Source organism: Tympanuchus pallidicinctus, unplaced genomic scaffold (genome assembly GCF_026119805.1).
Source record: "Tympanuchus pallidicinctus isolate F22 unplaced genomic scaffold, pur_lepc_1.0 scaffold3, whole genome shotgun sequence".
In the NCBI taxonomy this organism is placed as follows: domain Eukaryota; kingdom Metazoa; phylum Chordata; class Aves; order Galliformes; family Phasianidae; genus Tympanuchus; species Tympanuchus pallidicinctus.
Window position 1 is genome coordinate 96117742 of NW_026294747.1, and position 19885 is coordinate 96137626.

At 39.0% G+C, this 19885-nt stretch overlaps 1 long non-coding RNA gene across 2 annotated transcripts in view; it reads left to right on the top strand.

Moving 5' to 3' along the window:
* The window catches only part of LOC128085189 (uncharacterized), a 30981-nt gene extending 25125 nt beyond the window's left edge, over positions 1–5856 (top strand). For both annotated transcript variants that reach the window (XR_008208826.1, XR_008208825.1), the window contains 3 exons: positions 988–1050; positions 2484–2605; positions 5453–5856. This is a non-coding gene — a long non-coding RNA (uncharacterized LOC128085189). The remainder of the gene's footprint in view (positions 1–987; positions 1051–2483; positions 2606–5452) is intronic.
* The last annotated feature ends 14029 nt before the right edge of the window (positions 5857–19885 follow it).

Here is a 19885-nt window from a genome sequence, read left to right on the forward strand (position 1 = left end):
ATGTTAGGTCTACTGTTGCTTAGATTCAGAACAACTGTTATGTGCACAGGCTTGGGAGGTTTGCATTTACATCAAATACTCAATCTTGCTGAAATCATTCAAAACACACAGTCATTCTGATCTCTAGGTATTACTGCAACACCCTCAAATGTGGTCTAGAGGGTATATCATGCTTAAAGGGAAAATCGTGTGTAGGTGAGACTGGATTTGAAAACAAAGGGCATACACATGCTCTAGGGAACTGCTTGCAGGCAGTTCCCTTTCAGTACTGCTATCAGCACGAGGCTATGATGGTGAGCAAAAGCAGCAAAACTTTCAAAAGCCTTTGAGGACTTGTATGGTGGAAAGCCAGGATGAAGATTCAAAGCTGTTCCTCCCACTGATTTGTGAGGCACTGCCACATTCTGCTGTTTTGCAATCAGTTACACTAAAGACAGTAGAAATTAGTCTCTGCAGAGAGCCATGCTGAGCATGCTAGCTGCTTAAAGTCCCTTAATAATATTTCAGGAGTGTTACTAACTCTCTGCATTGGGATGACTTTCATCTCTTGTGCACTGGAATGTGGAGAAGGAGTGCAATCTGGAGAGTCAGAAAAAGCCTGGGCTGAGTGCAAGTTCCAAAGCCCTGTTGAGCAGCTGTCCTCCACACTGCCTGCTGCAGTTCTCATTGCTGTGTACTTACCCTTACCTGCCCTACTGCTCTTCCCGGGTCCCCCGCAGACCCAAGCAAGGGTGATGCTGAGGCAGAGGAATGTCTGTCCTTCTGCTGCTGATGTTGGCGTTTAAAAGTGGTCTGGAAACAATAGGGTAAATTTTTAGCAGGGTGCATTCAGAGAGTTTCAATGAGCACTGTGGTCATAGATGGGAACTGTGGGGTTCTCAGACTCCTGAGTTACAGCAGCCTCTTAATTCATCTCTAAAGGCTTTTAAAATGTGGGGATTGAAAAAAAAAAACAACTGGGTGGGACGTAATTATGGGTTTTTGCAGATGCTTCATATCTCTGAGGACTGCAGTAACAGTAAGGGAGGTGAAAACAGACAAAAAATAATAGTGAGCATTACGAAGAATTTGTTCTATTGTTGTTTTGTTTTTGTTTCTTTTTTCTTCAGAGGAAAGCACAAATATTAATTTAACACATTTACTCACTTGATACCATTGCTACCTGATCTGCCTGTCTTCGCTGATATATGTGCTCCAGAAACAGATTTATTTCTGCAGAAAAGTATTTTTGTATTTTGATAATAAATTTTTTCTAATGAGCGACTCCCCAGGACCTAGATCTTATGATCTGATTGATTTAAATGCTTGTATGAGACTCTGCTTTTGCTGTCTGGCAAAACAGATAACATAAATTTGACTCTGGAGCCAAATAAATTGAAGAATTCCACTAAATTTTCCTGAAGAGCAAAGATGGGTCTTGAAACAGTGAATAATGCGCACTTAGGACAGGAGATGTAAAACAAATGAAATCCTTATGAACACGGAAAGCTTGCAACTGACAGCAGAGTCTCATGTCTGCGAATTACCCACTACATATACTGCCTCATATATGCCTCTGCCCCTTTGGCAGAAACTTTAAATAAGTGTGTGTGCATGACCATATGTCCTTTTGCCAGAGGAATAATAGAGAAATATAACAAATGGGAAGTAGCCATCGGCGCCATTACAGTCAGCAAGCAGTAGGCTTTAGCGTTTAGGATGAAACATCCCAAATCTGACACATAGGTGGTTTTAGAAGATTTGGCTACTGTATGTAAAATGTTGATCTGAATAGGAGAGCTGCTGTCGTTATTTTGTTCCTTAGGCACAAATGGTTCTACAAGAACATCAAAGTAAATTGCCCAGTAGCATCTATGCTTGAGCAAGCTCTTTTGGTGAAAGTTCTGTAATAAAGGGGTTTATTGACAGCAGTGGAGATGGGAGAAGAAGACAGATCTGAAGAATCTCATATTTTGTGTTTGTTTTATGATACTTCTCCTTTTTTTTCATTCTGTGTTGGTTACGTAGGATTTTCTTTTGAACAATCTTCTTCCTAGATTCTGTTTGTTACTGGAGAGTGTTCTTGGCTGTCATCTGCAGTTTTAGCTTAATCATAATGGTAATAGAGAAGACGTTAGAACTCTGCTTTATAGACCAAGAGAGTTCTCTGAAGGTCTAAGCTTTAATGCTACAGCCATTTTAAAAACTCAGTTATAGCAAAACTTATTTCTAGATAAATTAGTAAACCAAGCACCACAAATTCCATGCCTTGCAAGTGATATCAAGCTGTTTCTGAAGAACATTGTTGATATTGATCAGGAAAATGACAATACAGAAGAGCAAGAATGTTTCTTTCTGTTTCTGCAATCAGTGGCAAAATTCTCTGACCTTCAATGAGACAAGGACTGGCTCGAATGTTATAACAGTAGTGATACCAACATAGCAAATGCATAATATAATAAAAATCCCAGTGGTTTGTTTGATTTCGTTTCATGTCTCTCCAGGCATATTTCAGAGAAACAACTTTACTTTTTCCACTTTAAGCTGAAGCAGTGCATTGTTGAAGAAAAGCTAAGCCAGAATAATTCTTCACAGCTCATTTTTATGGAAGAAACCCAGAACACAGGTAGATGCTCTTCAGCAATTTTTCTACTTAAAAAATAGAAGAAGAGTAGCGCAAAAATGTTTTTTTTTCCTTAATTCCTAATCATTTTCCTCATTATTCTTGGGCTACTTTCTAATAGATATGTGGTTGCATCAGAAATACCATCATTTTTTAGCCGAGAACTGTGAAATACTTCAGTCCTGCAGCATCTGTGTGCAGAAGGGATTTGAAAAGAGAGCTAAGGTCCTGAAGTGCAGTTGCTTTGTTTAGCAAGAACTGTAGGACACTTAAGTCTTTTCTTGGACATCCAAGTGAAAAGCTTTGTAGAACATTTAATGAGAGCAGCCAAAATTGGGTGCATTGGGCAGTGCTTATTGCATGAGTTGGATAATGTCTTGTGCCTGCTGTAAGGAAGCAAATGACATGATCCTTAGGGCTTAGGTTAAAAGTCGCTAAGGAAAACAGAAAAGCAGCTTTTTAATGTGACAAGCACGAGAGACAAGAGGAGGTTCTTCATTGTCCTGGAAAGGATGTTTCTATTCGTTTAGTTTGTGTATGTGTTGGGTCAAACTCGCATCTTCTGATAACCACAAATGTCTCCTGTTTCTCCACGGGTCCATCTCTCCTACCTAGTAGCAATAGAGGGTATCTGACAGGAATTGTGGCTTCCTTAGAAAAGAAAGTGTGTAGAAGCTCAGTAAGATTCCATCTGGTTGATGCTGACAAACTAAGCAGGGGAAATACTGTAGGAGGATGGAGATTATAAAGAAGATATACTTGGAGATCAGGAATGTGAAGGCAAGGAACAAGGCTAAATATAGTGAGAAGGCAGTTTGCTATGGAGTTCAAGGCTTGGTTCTCCTGCTGCTTTCTTTTCTGGCTTGTCCACATGCTCTGAGCCATTGTACCTTCTGCCATCAGTGAAGGTTTGATCTGTAGTGTTGAACTAGATCAAAAAGTCCTCTTTACCTGTCCTGTTTTGAGGATGGCATTTGAGCATTTTTCTTTGGAAAAGGAAAGAAACTGCTGTGCCTGATCCATAGGGGAGAAAGTGCTGTATGAGACAGTTTGAGAGTTGTTAGTTGTTTTGGCAACCAATATTAGACATGGCCCATAATTACTTCAGTTGCTTGAGAGGAGTGCAATTTGCTTTTAATTACTGTGTTAGCAAATGTATCAGTAGGGAAACCAAAAGGAAAAGAAAAAAAAAAACTTGCTGAATTTCTTTCAGTCCTGTTCTTTTTGACTCTAGGAAGGCAAAAATATTTGGACAAAAAGAAATTACTTTCTAATGAGTTCCAAACAGACAGAGATTGAGAGACTGAGGGGAAAATAGCTACTCTAGGTAGCAGAGAGCTGCCTTCTAGAATACTCCTACAAAGTGGAAATAATAGCCTCTTTCCATTGTAATTTTTAAATTGTACCTAGGTGCTGTTCTTGTGATGCTTTGTGATAGATGCCAAGACTGGAGACTGTTCTGCTCCAAGTGTGAGTCAGATAATAAAGCAATTTCTGAGCTGTAGAAGCACGGCACCTTTTCTTTTGTTTCCTCTGAGAGATACTGTAATGCTGCATTATCAAGATTCACCCTTGCAGCGCAGCATTTTATTTTTAAATCATCCTTTAAAATAATTTGTGATTCTTGAAGGGGTTGTCTTATCTCCCATCGTAAGCAAGTCTTCTCAAGAATCTGAAAAACGAAATGTTGCAAACATTTTGTTACCTTCAATCTAACAAAGAGAAGAAATTCAGTGGATTTCCTGACCTCTTAATCTTCTCACTGAGAAACTGTTCTGAACACTAATGAACATTAAATTGCTGTTGCCCTGTTGGTGTGTTGCACTTCAGTCAGCAGTCCTTCCAGAATCAATAGCGGCAGGCAATTGGCAGGCAATCTGCTGTGGTTTCTCCAGTGTTTACTCTTAAAGATAATACCTCCAATGCTCGAAAAATGAAACAGTTCATTTCAAAGGTGGCAGAGCTGGAAAAGCTCTTGGAGAAGCTTTTATAACATGTGAAATGCGCAAAGCCATGTGAGTTGCATTTTAGCCTTCCTGCTGCCCGGCCGGGCACCGAGCCGCAGAGCGTGAGTGGCTCTGGATGGCAGCCGGTGTCCCTGCGGCTTCCCCAGTGAGCAGAGCACAGAGGGCTCTGTAAGTGCAGCTGTCAATAGGAATCACCGAAGGACGAAACGAGCTGGCTGAAGTGAAGGCAGGCGGCAAACGATGATAAAATCCAAAGACCTTGTTTTAAAGTGAAATGCTTCGTGCAGCCTCCTGTACTGCAGTAAACAAGATGGCCTGATTGTTCATGCACCTCTACATTTTCCTTAAAGGAGAGCATTAAACCAGCCAAAGAAAAGGCACTTCCAAACATATTTGCAGTGGGGCTGACTTAAGATTTCACACACTTACGTAACTCTGGTATTTCCTAATTTCTTGATACTTGGTTTTAAAGCCACAACAGTCTCCACTCAACATCATTTTCGTGTATTTGTAGAACACATTTTCTGTCAGAGGCATATTTGTTAGACTAGCAGTTCCAGCTAAAATCTCTACTGCATCACCCCCAAGGAATAGTTGCTTTTTTTTTTCCCCCTATCTGACAAGTTTCAGCCAAAATGCTTTGGCTGATTCTGAGTTCAGGGGAAGATGTGTCATTCTGTAATGTTAAAATTTGTGACAAGAAGCTCTAACACTTCACAGAATTTGGAACTGGAAATCAATGAGAACAGCATGGGTAGAGGAACTGGGAGGCAGTGGCAGGGGTGCAATGCTGTAGCTGGGGTAGAAGGCTTGATAGGTTTTGGTGCACTGGTGTATGTCACTTAACTCTATTTTTTCTTTTGTATAATTTTTTTCACTACAGATTCCTCAGTCTTTCTATGTTGTCTACCTCCTTGCTCAAATTATGCAGATAAAGAGAGAAAGTGTGTGAGCAAAAAAAAACGAGAGGCCAGGAGCCTGTGTGGCACTGGGGAAACCCAGAAAGCTGTGACCTTTATCTCTGTGCTTTCATTTTCCTGCTGGAAGAAAGGTGCAATCATCTTTCCTTGTAGAAGTGTTGTGGAGATGCATGTATTCAGACTTTGCAGAACTGTAGGAATAAATGATAAAATATTCAGTTTGGATTTGTGGTTTAAATAAGGCCCGCGAGCCACTGATTGCATGCTGCGAGTAGAAAGAGGTCTTCACTAGGCAAGGCCAGCACCCAGTGGAAGACATAGGAAAGGAGCATGTACTTAAAAACCACATCCTAATGCACAAATAAATAAAAAATATAAATATAAAAAATAGCCTGCTTTAAGACTTCTTGTGCATCAATTGTTCTTGCATGTCTCAGTTTTACAGTGCTTGATTTTTCTTGTAGATATTTTTAAATTTCCATACATGGACTAGATGATCTTGGAGGTCTTTTCCAACATTGGTGATCTGGTGATGAACTATAAGGAAGACATCTGTAAGCACATGAGTAGAGTGGAAAAAGATAAATAGGGCAGAAAAAGCCAAATATATTGACTGACTCACATGCATCAGGTGAAAGAATATCTCAGGACTTTGGTTCTCCTTAACCATTTGAGCAATATCTGAAGAAAAAATTTTGGGCAGAAGAACAAGTTCTTCACTACTTCTTAAAAATATTCAGTCTTTCCCTCAATTTCTTTTCCACCATCTGGTATTTCATTCACTTTTGCTTCTACTCTCAGGGACCCTGATTTATTTCTTTCAGTAGACAGGCACTGCTGAACATCTTCTCCCTTACCTTGCAGAGAAGCTCTGTGCTCCTGCTAAGAGAGAGTTGGCAAGGCAATGCGGGAGATGAGTCCATTTAAAAATACATCAACAATGTCCAAGAAAGTAAGAAGGAAAGTAAAGGCAGACAACCACTAATTGAGTACATATTGCAGTCTCTTATTTCAGTTTTGCTCCATATTCAAGCTGAGTGGTGTCTTTTCCTTGATGTCTCTTCCTTTCAAATATCCCAAATATATTTGTCATTGCTGCAGGGGCAAGCCAACATCCTAGAGACTGTGAAGGTACAGTGAGCATAAAGATGGGAAAGATTTAGCTTTCTGTCTGAAATGGATAGAAGCTCTCAGCTGCAAGTGCCAGTGCAGATAAGATTGCAAGCTGTGTTTGTGTGCAAATAGGTGGCTCAAAACTGGTCATGTACATTTGTATCTTATCTCCAAGATAGCCCTTCCCTCCTGCTTGCCAGGGACAGCAGCAATGACAGCTCTCCAGAGGTGTATCTTCAGCCAGCAATGTCCCAGGCTTCCCTGCAGTACAAGACCACCTGTGAGATGACACAGGATTTGGACTTCCATCTATATGTCTTCCTGGGACTGTACACGGGCACTGTTAGCTAGTGAGTCTGTTGCTCCTAAACTCTTGCCACCCCACTGCCCATCTGAATGCCTGGAGGGGGCTAGATGGGGATGCACAGTTTTCAGGTCTGCAGATCATAGAGTCATAGAATTGTTTGAGTTTTAAGGGACCCTTAAAGGTCACCTATTCCAACTCCCTGTGAAGAACAGGAACACTTACAGCTGGATGAGGTTGCTCAGAGCCCTGTCCAGCCAGACTTTGAATATTTCCAGGGACAGGGCATCCACCACCTCCCTGGACAACATGTTCCAGTGCCTCACCAACCTTACTGTAAAAAACTTTTCTAAATCTCTGAAGTCTAAGTCTCCCCTATTTTAGTTTGAAACCATTCCTCCCTGTCCTGTCACATCAGACTTTGCTAAAGAGTACCCTCTTCCTTACAGCCCCCCTTTAGATACTGGAAGGCCACTATCAGATCACCTTGGAGCTTTCTCTTCTCCTGACTGAACAGCCCCAGCTCTCTCAGCCTGTCTGCGTAGGGGAGGTGTCACATCTCTGGGATCATATTTGTGGCCTTCCTCCGGATGTACTCCAATAGGTTCACGTATCTCCTCTAATGAATACTCTACATCTGGACACAGTATTTCAGGTGAGATCTCACCAGCACGGAGTAGAGGGTCAGTATCACCTAACCTGACCTCCTGGCTACTCTTTTGATGCAGCCTGGGATATGGCTGCCTTTCTGTGCTGTGTGCTGGTTCACATTCAGTTTGCCATCCACCAGTATCCTCAGGTCCTTTTCAGCAGGGCTGTGCTCAATCCTTTCATCCCCCAGCTTGTATTGTTCGTGGGGGATGCTTTTGAATGAAGCTGAAGGTGTCTGCCACTTACTCTCTGTTATTTGACACATTGAAGTTTTGCTAGGGGCTATTAAATTGTTTATCTAAAGCCCATATCTTGAAGTTTGGCTTTTAAATTTTTATTTAGGTACCTCTTTAAATACCCTGATATGTTTAACTGGAGCACATCTGGATAGCACTTCTCACAGTGGGGTGTAGTTTCTTGACAAAAAAATGCTCTTGCTGTACTGATGGATTGTAATGGAGAATTAAATAACTGTAGACAATGGTTAGAGAGAAAACCCCTTTTCCCTTATTGCTGGCAGAACAGAAATCATACTGTGTTTCAGTAGCAGAAAATTTCAAAGATCTTTTGGAGCTTCACCTTGCAAGCAATTAGAATGGTGAAAAAAACTAAAGAATGCACTGACTTAAGGGCCTCAGGATCATATTCTCAAAAAATCCATTACTGCGGATATTGATTGCTCATGGATAAGCATCTGGCAGAGAAATGAAAAATAATTTGCCTAAAACTGTGCTGTGAGAAGGGAACAATGAGAGCAGTGTCAAGATCTGGAAACCTAAGGGTCTTTTTATCTGCCTGGATGTATCCATTACCTTTAAGTTGTTGTTTAGGTGATGATAAGTGCATGATGATTCTTGATTCTTTGATGATTCCTACATAGAATAGGATATTCTCCTCTGGGTATATCTGTGGTCTCCAGCTCAAGACAAAAAAATTCTGGTATTCTGGATAATTACACCACTTAAGAAGATGTAATGAAAAAAATGATAAACCAGTGAATCGCAAGAAACACACCTAAGTGTTCTAGCTAATGTTAACAGGCTGAAAACAGATTTTATATTCAAGATTTGAAAGAGAGATTATTTGACATACCTGCCTCTGAAAGCAATTTTAGAGGAAAAACAGGATCATTAAGCATGAAAAATGTCACCTAAAGGCCTCTCATCTCTCTCTAAGGCCTGCTGTTATGCAAGACCATACAGGACAAGGGGAAATGGTTTTAAACTAAAGGAAGGAATATTTGATTAGATGTCAGAGGGAAGTTTTTTGTTGAGAGAGTGGTGAGGTGCTGGAACAGGTTGCCCAGAGAGGTTGTGGATGCTCTATCCCTGAAGATGTTCAAGGCCAGGTTGGATGGGGCCCAAAGCATTCCCAAAGCAGTCTGATCTGGTGAGTATCAGCCCTGTCTGAAGTGTGGGGATTGGAACTGGATGATCTTTGAAGTCCAACCCAAGCCATTGTATGGTTCGATGTCCAGTGAAAGGCAACAGAGCTGGTGAAGGGTCTGGAGCACAAGTCTTATGAGGAGAGGCTGAGAGAGCTGGGATTGTTCAGTCCGGAAAAGAGGAGGTTCAGGGGAGAGCTTGTCGCCTTCTGTAACTGCCTGAAGGGAGATTGTAGTGAGATGGAGATCAGCCTCTTCTCTCATGTAGGTGGTAGGACTGAAGGGAATGGCCTCATGTTGCATGAGGGGAGATTCAGGCTGGGCATTAGGAAATTCTACTTCTCTGAAAGAGTGGTCAGGTGCTGGAATGGGCTGCCCGGGGAGGTGGTGGAGTCGCTGACCCTGGAGGTGTTCAGGGAACGTTTAGGTGTTGTGTTGAGGGAGGTGGTTTAGTGAGAACTATTGGTGATAGGCAGATGGTTGGACAGGATGATCTTGAAGATCTTTTCCAACCTTGGTGATTGTATGATTCTATCATACTATTGATTTCCCATCTTCTTAGGTACACAAATGTATAAAGACTTCTGGATTTGTCATAAAAAAGACTTTGTTGGCCAGAACCACTTTTTTTGCCTACAGATTTTTATACACATAACATTGGTTTCCTATTAAGCTTTTCTTGTAGCACTTATTAAACAGCTGGAATTTATGCTGTTCCTGAGGGCAGTCTGTTAAACTGAATCATTCCTTATGGGCTTTCACTGAGAACAATGCACCATGTTCAGGCTTATTGTCAATTTTGAATGAACATAAACTAAATCCAGTTTTGTGAAAGTCTGCTTATAAAGTATAGACATATTACCTGTACAAGGCCCTTTGTCTTTTAAAAAATGAGATTAATCTTCAGCTTAAAAGCATCACAAGTAACTGGTATACCCAGATGTACATACTTGCTCTGCTGGATGATTTAATATTTTTTTTTAATAGATCCATTTTATTTGTCCCTTTTATTGGCATGGTGAACAGAACTCCTTCTTGATGAGATAGTTATTCCCCTTGTGGTTTTGACTGAATTATTTAAAATTAACTTGCTTACTACAGTAGCATTCCAATATTGTTTTATATTTATGTCTGCTACTCTTATTTTGTGTTGTACTATTCATGCCTGTAGTTGCATTCTCAGTTGACATAGTGACTTTCCTGGCTTAAGAATACAAAAAGATCAGTGTTTTTTAGCAGTAGTTTCTTTGTAGATTAAATGTCTCAAGCACTGATCTAAGGTGTCACTCATTAATTCTGAATGTGTGCTGCTGGTAAAGCATTTAAAGCTCCTCTGTACTGTAAGAACTGCTGAGTATTTTAGAAGCACAAGAGGTAGAGGATTTCTAATCAAAGTCTGTTTTACTTCCCTAATTTTTGGTGGCAATGCTGTTATGAATCTTGTGTTGCCATTTGATGGGATATTTTTATACATGCAAGAAGGCACAAGGCTATTTCTTTAGCAATAGTTTCAATATTAACATAAAAAATGCCACAACCTTTCTGTCTGATTCAAATGATTTCATTTGATCAAGAAAACTCTATGCTGTCCAGGCCTATAATGGCCATGTAATTGCAGTGAATAGAAAAGACAATTTCAAAAAATAGTTGGTTACCATAGTTTTTTCAGTAATCACTTGGAAAAGTGGTAACATATGTTAAAGTATTGCCTCATTGCCAATTAATGGCATCATTAGGTTTTACTGGGAAGGCCCCATGCTAGTTTTGTTTCTTATGCTCTGTGACCTTGGATATGGCTATGATTTTGAAAGTGATCTCTACATTTGTGTCTTAATTTTCATAGTTCAATTTCACATGTGTGGGTTTTGGGTCTGAAAGGTGCAAAGTATTCAACATGCATGAGACACTGGGTAGTGCCTCTGTAAATTAACCTTTTAATGCTGGGCATGGCAAATTGTCTTTGTTTTTAATTTTACCACCAAATTTTACCACCAAAAATGCATTTTTAATTGACTGAAATCTGTTGATGTCCTTGTCCATTTATTTTTAGCAGAGCAGATAGAGATTTGCACAGTTGCTTGGGCTATGAGGGTCTACTCTTCTGTCTAAGGAAGTGTGAACCTCAAACTCCAGGTGCAGTGGCTTGGTCATTGCAGGGGGAGGAACAGAGGCATGAAGAAAAGTGCTGATGAATGCCAGCACCATCAGATTCAGTGCTGTTGTGCCTGTGGGACTCAGACTAGAAAACCCTGCAAAAACAGACATTCCCCAAAGCTCAGGATGGAAAAACACTGTATTTTGTCTTGTTGTACATATCTTATGTCAGTTCTTAGTGCTGCTTTTATCTGATGGATTGTGGCAATCGCTTATAGAAAGCCCACTAAGTAGCTGTTACGTATTTTTAGAATCATTTAAAACGTTTCCTTCATACAAGGAAAAATCCTCTTTCTTTTTTTAGACTTTCATTTTGCAGTCTAAATGTGTAACAGAAGTTAAATAGGAAATGTGAGTCATTTTGTAAACAAGTAAATCACAGGCAGCTCCATTTGCCTTTTTCTGCATTGTGTTCACATCACATTTGCATTGTGTCTTTTATCAATTCACTCATAGTTTACGCTGATAGACCGTCATTCTAGCAATAATTAAAGAAGAGCAGAGAAGTAAGTTTGTGCTTTTGTGCTTTTAAACTAACTTTTATTTTCTGATTTATTTCTCAGCCTTAAACTCACATACTTGCTATTGTGGGCTTTTTTTTTTTCTTCTTCCACATGAAATGCTTTTTGAAACTCACAAGCTCATAAAAAAATAATAGGTAGTGATAGCTGCCTTTCATTCTTTATTTTATAAGCCATTTTTAAATGAATATAATATTTGAATTGCAAACTCAGCTCTTGCCTTCATCCACGGAACAATGACAGTGGCAGACAGAGAACAATGATAATATTTCATCAAAGTGCTTTAACTCCAGCCCTTTCAGCTTATCTCCCAGATAACAAGGTAGGACAGTCTCTGTTATTAATTAGACTATATTTACAAAATCGAATGAAGATAAAAGGCTTTGGAGAACTGTACAGTGCTATGGATTATTAAAACTATGCAAAGCAAAATGTCTTTGCTGTATGCATTTGGTAGCAGCAGAAATCCCTGGTTCCTCTAAAGCACAAACAGAAACACCTGGAGCAAGCCTGTAAGTTCCTTTTGCTCACAGAGAATCAACATAATGAGCAATTTTTACTTCCTGGAAAAAGATTTTAAATTTATCTTGATTCTAAAAACAAGTATGAGAAGAGACATTTGTAAATATGTCAAGAAAGCTGGAAAGCCATGCATTTCACCCTATCACTGCCTAGCTTCTGTAGATATAGAGAATAGGAATATTCTGTAGGAATAGAGAATGCTGAGCCTGGAAGGTAGTAAGCATCTTGCTCCTTTTCTCCTAAGAACAGCAATAAATAAGAGAAAGTAATTTCTGAAAATCTGTCAATCTGAAATGTCAAGAAGTTGGCAAGAACCTAAAAAAGTTTCTTTTAGAATATTAAACTCTAGAAATGTTATTTAATATCAACCCATTTGTTTTACCCAGTTTATTTAGTGGGAAATGTGCCTGTGCAGACCTTATGCTCTCAACTGGGGAGAGGGGATAGTTGGCAGAGAAACCAAGAACGGAGGGGATCACCAAGCACAAATTCTCTTTTTCCGCTCTAAATATATAGTTAATACTGTTTCATGTTCCTTTTATTTTTTTACTTCATATTTTCCTTAAATAAAGACAAAATAGTTTTTGTTTAAAAAAAATAAAAAAGTGAATGCTTTGATTTAAAAAAGTGCTAAGCAAAAATGTGTGGCTGAAAATCGCTAATGCTTTTATTGTCCATAACTAAGTTCAGAATGATTATTTTCTGATTTTCTTTCCTAATCCTCAAAACAGTATATTTCTACATTAAAAAAACATATATGAAAAACCACCCAAATTAATTTTCACATTACATCATTTTTAATACTTTTAACCACATTTATTATGAAAATGTGTAACACAAGATATAACTTAGGTCTGAAGAGCTGGGTTCTGTCACAGAGCATCCTTGCCTATCCAGTGGGTGGTGAGTAATGTGTTTCAGGTGGGCTGCTCTGTCATGACCTGTGATTTTCTTTGATGGTCAAACCCGTGTGGCTGCAGGCTGTAGGCTGTGGAAAGGGGCTTCATAGATCTGGCTACTGCTGTGGTATGTCTTGTGGTGCTCACATTACACTTCCCTGTTCAAGATCATTTGCTTCAGACATTTGTTTTCCTTCTGCCCACAAAGATTTTGCATGGAAAGCGTTGCATGTAGCAAGTCTGCCAGCAGAAATATCTCTGATGCCAAAGCAAGATGTGTGATGCTGGGCAGGGAAATTAAAGGGTAACTGATTAATTTGTCTCACTCACAACTTCAGTGTGCTTCAAGACACGGAGTAAAGGACAAATTCTGAAGGTTACTGAACATGCTTGGTGCCCACTGAAGTCAGTGGGAACTGCAGCTGCTTTGGACACTCTAAGAGCTGACCTGAATGAAGTGCAAATGTCAAGCATATCAGCTGAAAGTCTTGAGGCCCTAACAGCGTTACACAACGTCTAATTGTGTTTATCAGCAGAGTGATGCTACATCTCTTTTGCTGTTGATTTAGGAAATCCAACTTTTCATTGACTCAACAACAGCTTTGGATGCCCCAAGCACTTAAATAAATCTAATCACTGGAAATCCTTCCTCTCCATCATTTCACTTTCATTAATCCTCCTTAAAGTACCATCTCATCAGCAGAGTCTGAGGCAAGCGTATCTTGCTTCTTGCCATTAGCAGGGAGCAAATTACACACAGGGGAATGAGACATCCTTTCCATACTGTCTCTTTCGTGTGTACTTTATCTTCCTCACTGCAAGACGCTAACACTGATGAGCCCTGTGGGTCCTAAGGATTCGAACACAATGGCAGAATATGAAGATTAAGTCCAGAAAAAAAAATTGGATCTCACTTCCTTCAACACTGAAAAGAGCTGATTTTTCCACTAAAAAAAATTTTCCATTAGAATGTTTTCCATTAAAAATTGCTTCCTGTGGAAAACTGGGTTTCTTATTAAAAGAACATTTTCACAGCAGGACTTTATTCTTTCAGGAAAATAATATGCTTTTCATTAAAATCCCGAAGCGCTGATGTTTAAAAACTGGGTAAAAACTCAAGGTTTAACTTCTTCTATCTTTTAGTGCAAAAATAACAGCTTTAACAGGAATTCTCTCCTCTGCTATTTTCCATACAAGCATGTCAGGGACCTAAAGGCATCCACGGGCTATGACTACCCTGAATAGTCTCAGCTGAAATCCACAGACCAGGGCTCCATTTAAGCTGAGACCTGGCACTTGGCCTTAGCCTGAGTTCCATCAGAAGTTTACTTGTGCTCACTTTTGTCTGCTGCTCTTCTGGCTTACTAAGTGGTTTTCCTAGGTCACCTCCAAAGCAGTGCTTTGACTCCAGTCCTTTTTCTGGTTGTGTGTCTAGGCTGGACCTTATGCTTGCACTGGAGCCCTGTTTCCTGCTTCTAACTGGAGTCTTTCATCGCTTTGCTTCATCTGGAGTTGTCAGTGGGAACCTGTTGGCATCCTGGTACTGTTCAGATCCTATGAAAGGGCATTCTGATGGTGCAATCCCTGTTGTGCTCATTCCTGCTCTTGAAAAGTCACAATCCTGTTATTTCCTACAGTTGGAAAGGCACAGCTTTTCACTTGGACATCAGAGAATAACAGCTCTTTTCTTCCATTGGTTAAAGTCACATAGTTTTAGTATAAGAGATGTCCCAGAGGATAACATGAGTGTTTCATGAACAGGAGTCTGCTCACTAATACACAATGTATTCAGTAGCTGCAAGGAGGAAACGTGCTCCCTCTTCCTCCAGTTTCTAATAACCACAATTTGCTAAAGCTGCAACATATACAAACCTGCTTACATCTATATTTGAGCACAGAACAATGTGTCTGTACAAGTTATATATTCAGTTGTCACTGGTCTTTACAGTGCTAGCTTTTACATGCATTTTTAGTTGAAGTTGCAAAAAATACCATGGAGTTAAAGATGCAAGATTAAAAAGTTGTCCTTCAAGGACTGTATGCAATAACAACTGCTTAGAATTCTAAGTTGTAATATTTTCTGCTTTATTATGTTTCTTGCTGTCCTTCTAGTGTTTTCATATTCTCTTTAATCAGTACATGCCTAGATCTTCTGTACATCCAGTTACTCCATCTGGGCAATATATTGGGGTTTCTGATGGTGATTAAATTCTGCATCTATTCTGGTGATAATGTGTGCCAGCTGCATAAACAGATAAAATTATTAGAATTTTACCTGTAACATTCAGCACAAAAATCACTACCAAGGGTAAAAAAAAGTTGTGCAATATGATACAAAATTGCAAAATTTATGAGGATAAAAATAGTAATGCCAATAAGGTATTGCAATAGATATAGACACTGAGATAGAAAAGGAGAGCAAAAAAAGGAGTTGTACCTAGTAGGCAAGATGAAGACTCTTGGTTGCTGAGTAATTAATTTACACTTAATAATTAAAACAGGAGAAAGGACCGATACTAGGGGATCACTCCAGTAAACAGTAAGTAATTTATTTTGCATTGTTTATTGTTCTTGGAGGAGCAGGTCAGTGACCTTTTCTGACAGCATCTGGGCAAACTGCAACATTACACAGTCTGCTCTTTAAATTAAAAGAAATGTCTGTTTTAGCAATTTCCTCTGACAGGAAAGCAAGCACATGTTCTTGTTCCATTCTTCTTATTGAAAGGGCACTATCAACCTTAGAATCCCTATTTAAATTTTTAGCCTGGTTTCCCAAGGAAATGAAACATACGATAACACCGACTTTCTCTGTCAGATTCTCCTAAATAACTTTTATGACTATTAAAAAAATCTATTTGGCCAAGCGCAGCTAAACTTGAAAGTGGATGGAAAAGTGTCAGCTAGATTTATGTTTTTAAACTTTGCCATAATTAGAACCTGTGTAGAGGAAAGATGTGATTAGTGCTCACACTGAGGGAAAGTAGCAAAACTGGCAGACTGTGAGCACTGTCAGGCCCTTCAGCCTGGTTGATTATTTCTCATTTACAAGACTAATTGTCCAGTGGTCAATCCATACAATGTTGCCATGCTATCTTTGGAGCATTCTAATTTGAAACTGTGCTGTCTTAGTTTACAAAATGAACTATGCAGAATTATTAGTTATTACAACAATGCTACTGCCTTCACCAGCCAACCTTGTAATCTATGAAATTAGACTAAAGACATCTATTCTCTAGAATGATATACCCTATGTTTTTCGCTGTTATTGCTTTAATAATCCAATCCTGTACAGACTTCTCTGGTACTTCTCACATAGTACACAAAACTCTGAAATGCTGGGCATCAAAATAATAGAAATCCAAGTAAAATTCTTACGTAATAAATATACCTCTTATTAAGTGTGTAATAAAATGGTATATGTGTGAGTGTACATAAGTATGTTTTAAGATCTAGTATCAAACTTCTAGTATTAGTCCCTTTGAACATTCATTGTTATATGTATGTTACTTGTGGTTAACTAGAAGTTGAATGAGGTGTTTTGATGCATCCCCAATCCACTGAACCTTCTGGCATCTCTTAAACTTTGTCCATGAAGTGCTAGTGGACAGTGATGTGTGACAAGTGTGTAATGTGCTCATGTTAAGCTAGTTAGTGAAATCTTTGCTTCTGAAACTGCATTTCTGAACAAAGCAGCTTTCTACACTGTTTCCACATTCACAGCTATGTCTCTTTACCTGCATGAAGGAAAAGCAATCTAATGTTGCTACCCAGATGCTATTTCTTATTTAATAAAGGTATTTAAAGGAAGTTTTAGATATGGCTCAGGGACCACAGGTAGTTGGAAAAGGTTTGTTGGTGTTTGGTAGCTGAGGAATGAACAAATAATAATTGATGATGAATTTCATGGTGCAAATCACTAAATTTATTTCAATAATACAGTTGTGCTGGGAAAAGAAAAATCATGAATTTCAGTGTGATATTTATTCTAGTGATTTAAGAACTAAGGCAGGAATGGTGCTTATGCTCTGAGGCAGAGTTTCGTGAACAAAGTGACACTTAATGGCCTTTCCTGCCCTCTATAACCTTTTGGAACTCCTTACCCCATGTATGATTTAAATTGCCCCAATTTAATTCAAACTTCATAAATTTTAAGTCAATTTTAGCACACACACACAAAAAGAAAGTTACCTGAAATAGCTGGGTCTCACTGCAGCAGAGGATTTAGACACACACAGTGATATTTAGCTAAAGGGCACTAAAGGACACAGACTTTTTTTCTCTTAACAAAAAAAACCCAACCCATTTCCCTAAGAGATGAGATACCAAGCCTTTGAGAAGCAGTGAATTAGAAAAGACAAGATGCAAAATGAAATACAACAGAATATTTCCAAACAGATAGCAAAAGATTACAGATGTTAATAGGCAGCATTTAAAATAATTTGACATATTAATGTTGTTATTATGCATTTTTTTTTTACTGTGACTGTTTCCATTGTTATCTTTCCAGTGTACTTATCTATGATTTCAAATTTCATTAAGATTTTCATGGTAAATTTGCATCTGATTACATTTATTCTGTCATGAGAGTAGAGGTTTAGTTGCTAATAGACACAGCCTACATACTGAAAGAGTATTGGTTGTGTACTCCGTTCTTGTGTAGGTGATATAAATAGCGAGTGTCATGTTAGCTATGAGGATCTGTTGAGTGCTTTAGGTTTTGATAATAAGGAGCAAGAGTAATCCTTTTAATTTGGATGCCCTAGTAGTGTTTTGTTAAGTATGATCAGAGCTATTAATTCGTAATCTATTATCATGCCTAAAGTTGACATGTCTCTAATATAAATAGCAACTAATCTCTCATTAAAGCAGAATTTGAGAATCCTCTGTAATTTTGTCACGGAAATATCTGAAATTTTTTGACATGTGGTAGAAAAAGTGGGGTACTGCTGGTATTTCACTGTCCTGATCTTCCTAGAAGATCTAAGATGTATTAGTTAACACATGGGTGTTCAAGTGGTTTAATAGTGATAGGACAAGGGGGAATGGTTTTAAACTAAGGGGAGATTTAGGTTAGATGCTAGGAGGAAGTTTTTCATTCAGAGAGTGGTAACACACTGGAAAAGGCTGCCCAGAGAGGTTGTGGATGCCCTGTCTCTGGAGGCATTTAAGCAAGGCTGGATATGGCTCTGGGCAGCCTGGTCTAGTGGTTGGCAAGCCTGCCCATGGCAGGGGGTTTGAAATGAGATGATCATTGTGATCCTTTTCAACCCAGACCATTCTATGATTTTATGATGATTCTATGATCTTCTTTCTCAGCTGCAAGAGATCTGAAAATGCTTTCCCTATAAATCAGCACAAGGCTGGACTCTACTCCCTTGGAAGCTGAGAGGCTGCACTATACAAGGAGTTTGCTTTAATTATTTTCAACGTTCCACGTATTGAATGTTCATAGATCTAGACCAGTAAATAGGATGCCAATAGGAAGAAAAATATTTCCCTGCAGTTTGCTGCATTAAAGTTCACTTTATCTCCTGCACACTTAGATTAAAGGTACCTTTTACTTATGAAAGGGACAGAAGAGCTCTTTATTCCAAACGGTTTTAATGGCAACAAGATTGAGCAATTTGTTGAGTAGGCTCTTCTCAGGGTGATGTCTCTGCTGGGATATATTCGTTCTATCCTGTCTCATATTCCATGATGGATAAAAATCTTCACAGAGGAATTTGTTACATTGAACTAAGAACAGAGGCAGAAAAGGGACCAAACAAATCTTCAGACAACTTATTGAATTAAGTGGGCTATATTTTAAAAGGCTAGTAACTCTTCTTGTAAATGTTGCCCTGTTCTGCATGTTTGGTACTTGAAACTCCCATATTTTTCTTCCTGCACTACAAATGCTTACAAGTGCATACATATACACTGAAATGTGTAGATGACTTGCATACTGAAATTTGTATGAGAGCACCGATAGTGGTATGTCAAGCAATATGCAATTAAAGATTGTATTTAGGAGTCTGTGGATTGACTTTGATGAAATGCCCTTACAGATATGCAAAATCGAGTTCTTCAAATAAATTTTGTCATGTGTAATTCAAATTAGAGTGAGAAGATGAAAAAAATTATTTCCATAGCAAACATTTTGGAAGGTTTCTGTAGGTTAGAGTAAGTTGAGCAGAACTCATTATTTCGTACTGACTGTAGGGCCACAATTTGTGGCCCTTTAATCTGCAAACTGGATTTCTAGACTTCATTGTGACTTGTCAGTTTTCCCTGAGTAGCTGTTTCAAGTAGAAAGTCAGCCCTTCAGTATGGGAAAAATTAGAATGGCCTATTTAAAATTCAGTACTACAGTCAGATGGGAGGAATGAGTTACTTTCAACAAGGTCAAGAGACTCATACATGTACTGCTCTCTCTTCTTTACAAAGAAGATTTATTGCTGTTAAAAGTGGTGGCATCTACACTTTCTGTCAGTTAGATGCCTCCCTAATATAATAGATGTGATTGGAACTTTCTTGTTATTTCTTTCTGCATGGGTTTGCTGTCATTCATTTTCTCATGATGATTGAACTGGCAGTCATATCACCTTGGGAGCATGGAACCTCTGCTCAGCTGATTATTGTTAGGGTAATCTCATATAAGTTAAGCCAATATCAGAAGACATGAAGAAGACTAGATAATTTCACTCTTTTGAGGTTCAACAAGAGCAAGCATAGAGTCTTGCATGTGGGAAGGAATAACCACATACATGAGTACAGATCAGTCACAAGTTGATCTGTTGGAGAGGAGCTCTGCAGAGAAAAGCCTGAGTCCTTCTAAGTGGCCCAGTGGAAAACAGGCTGGCCATGAG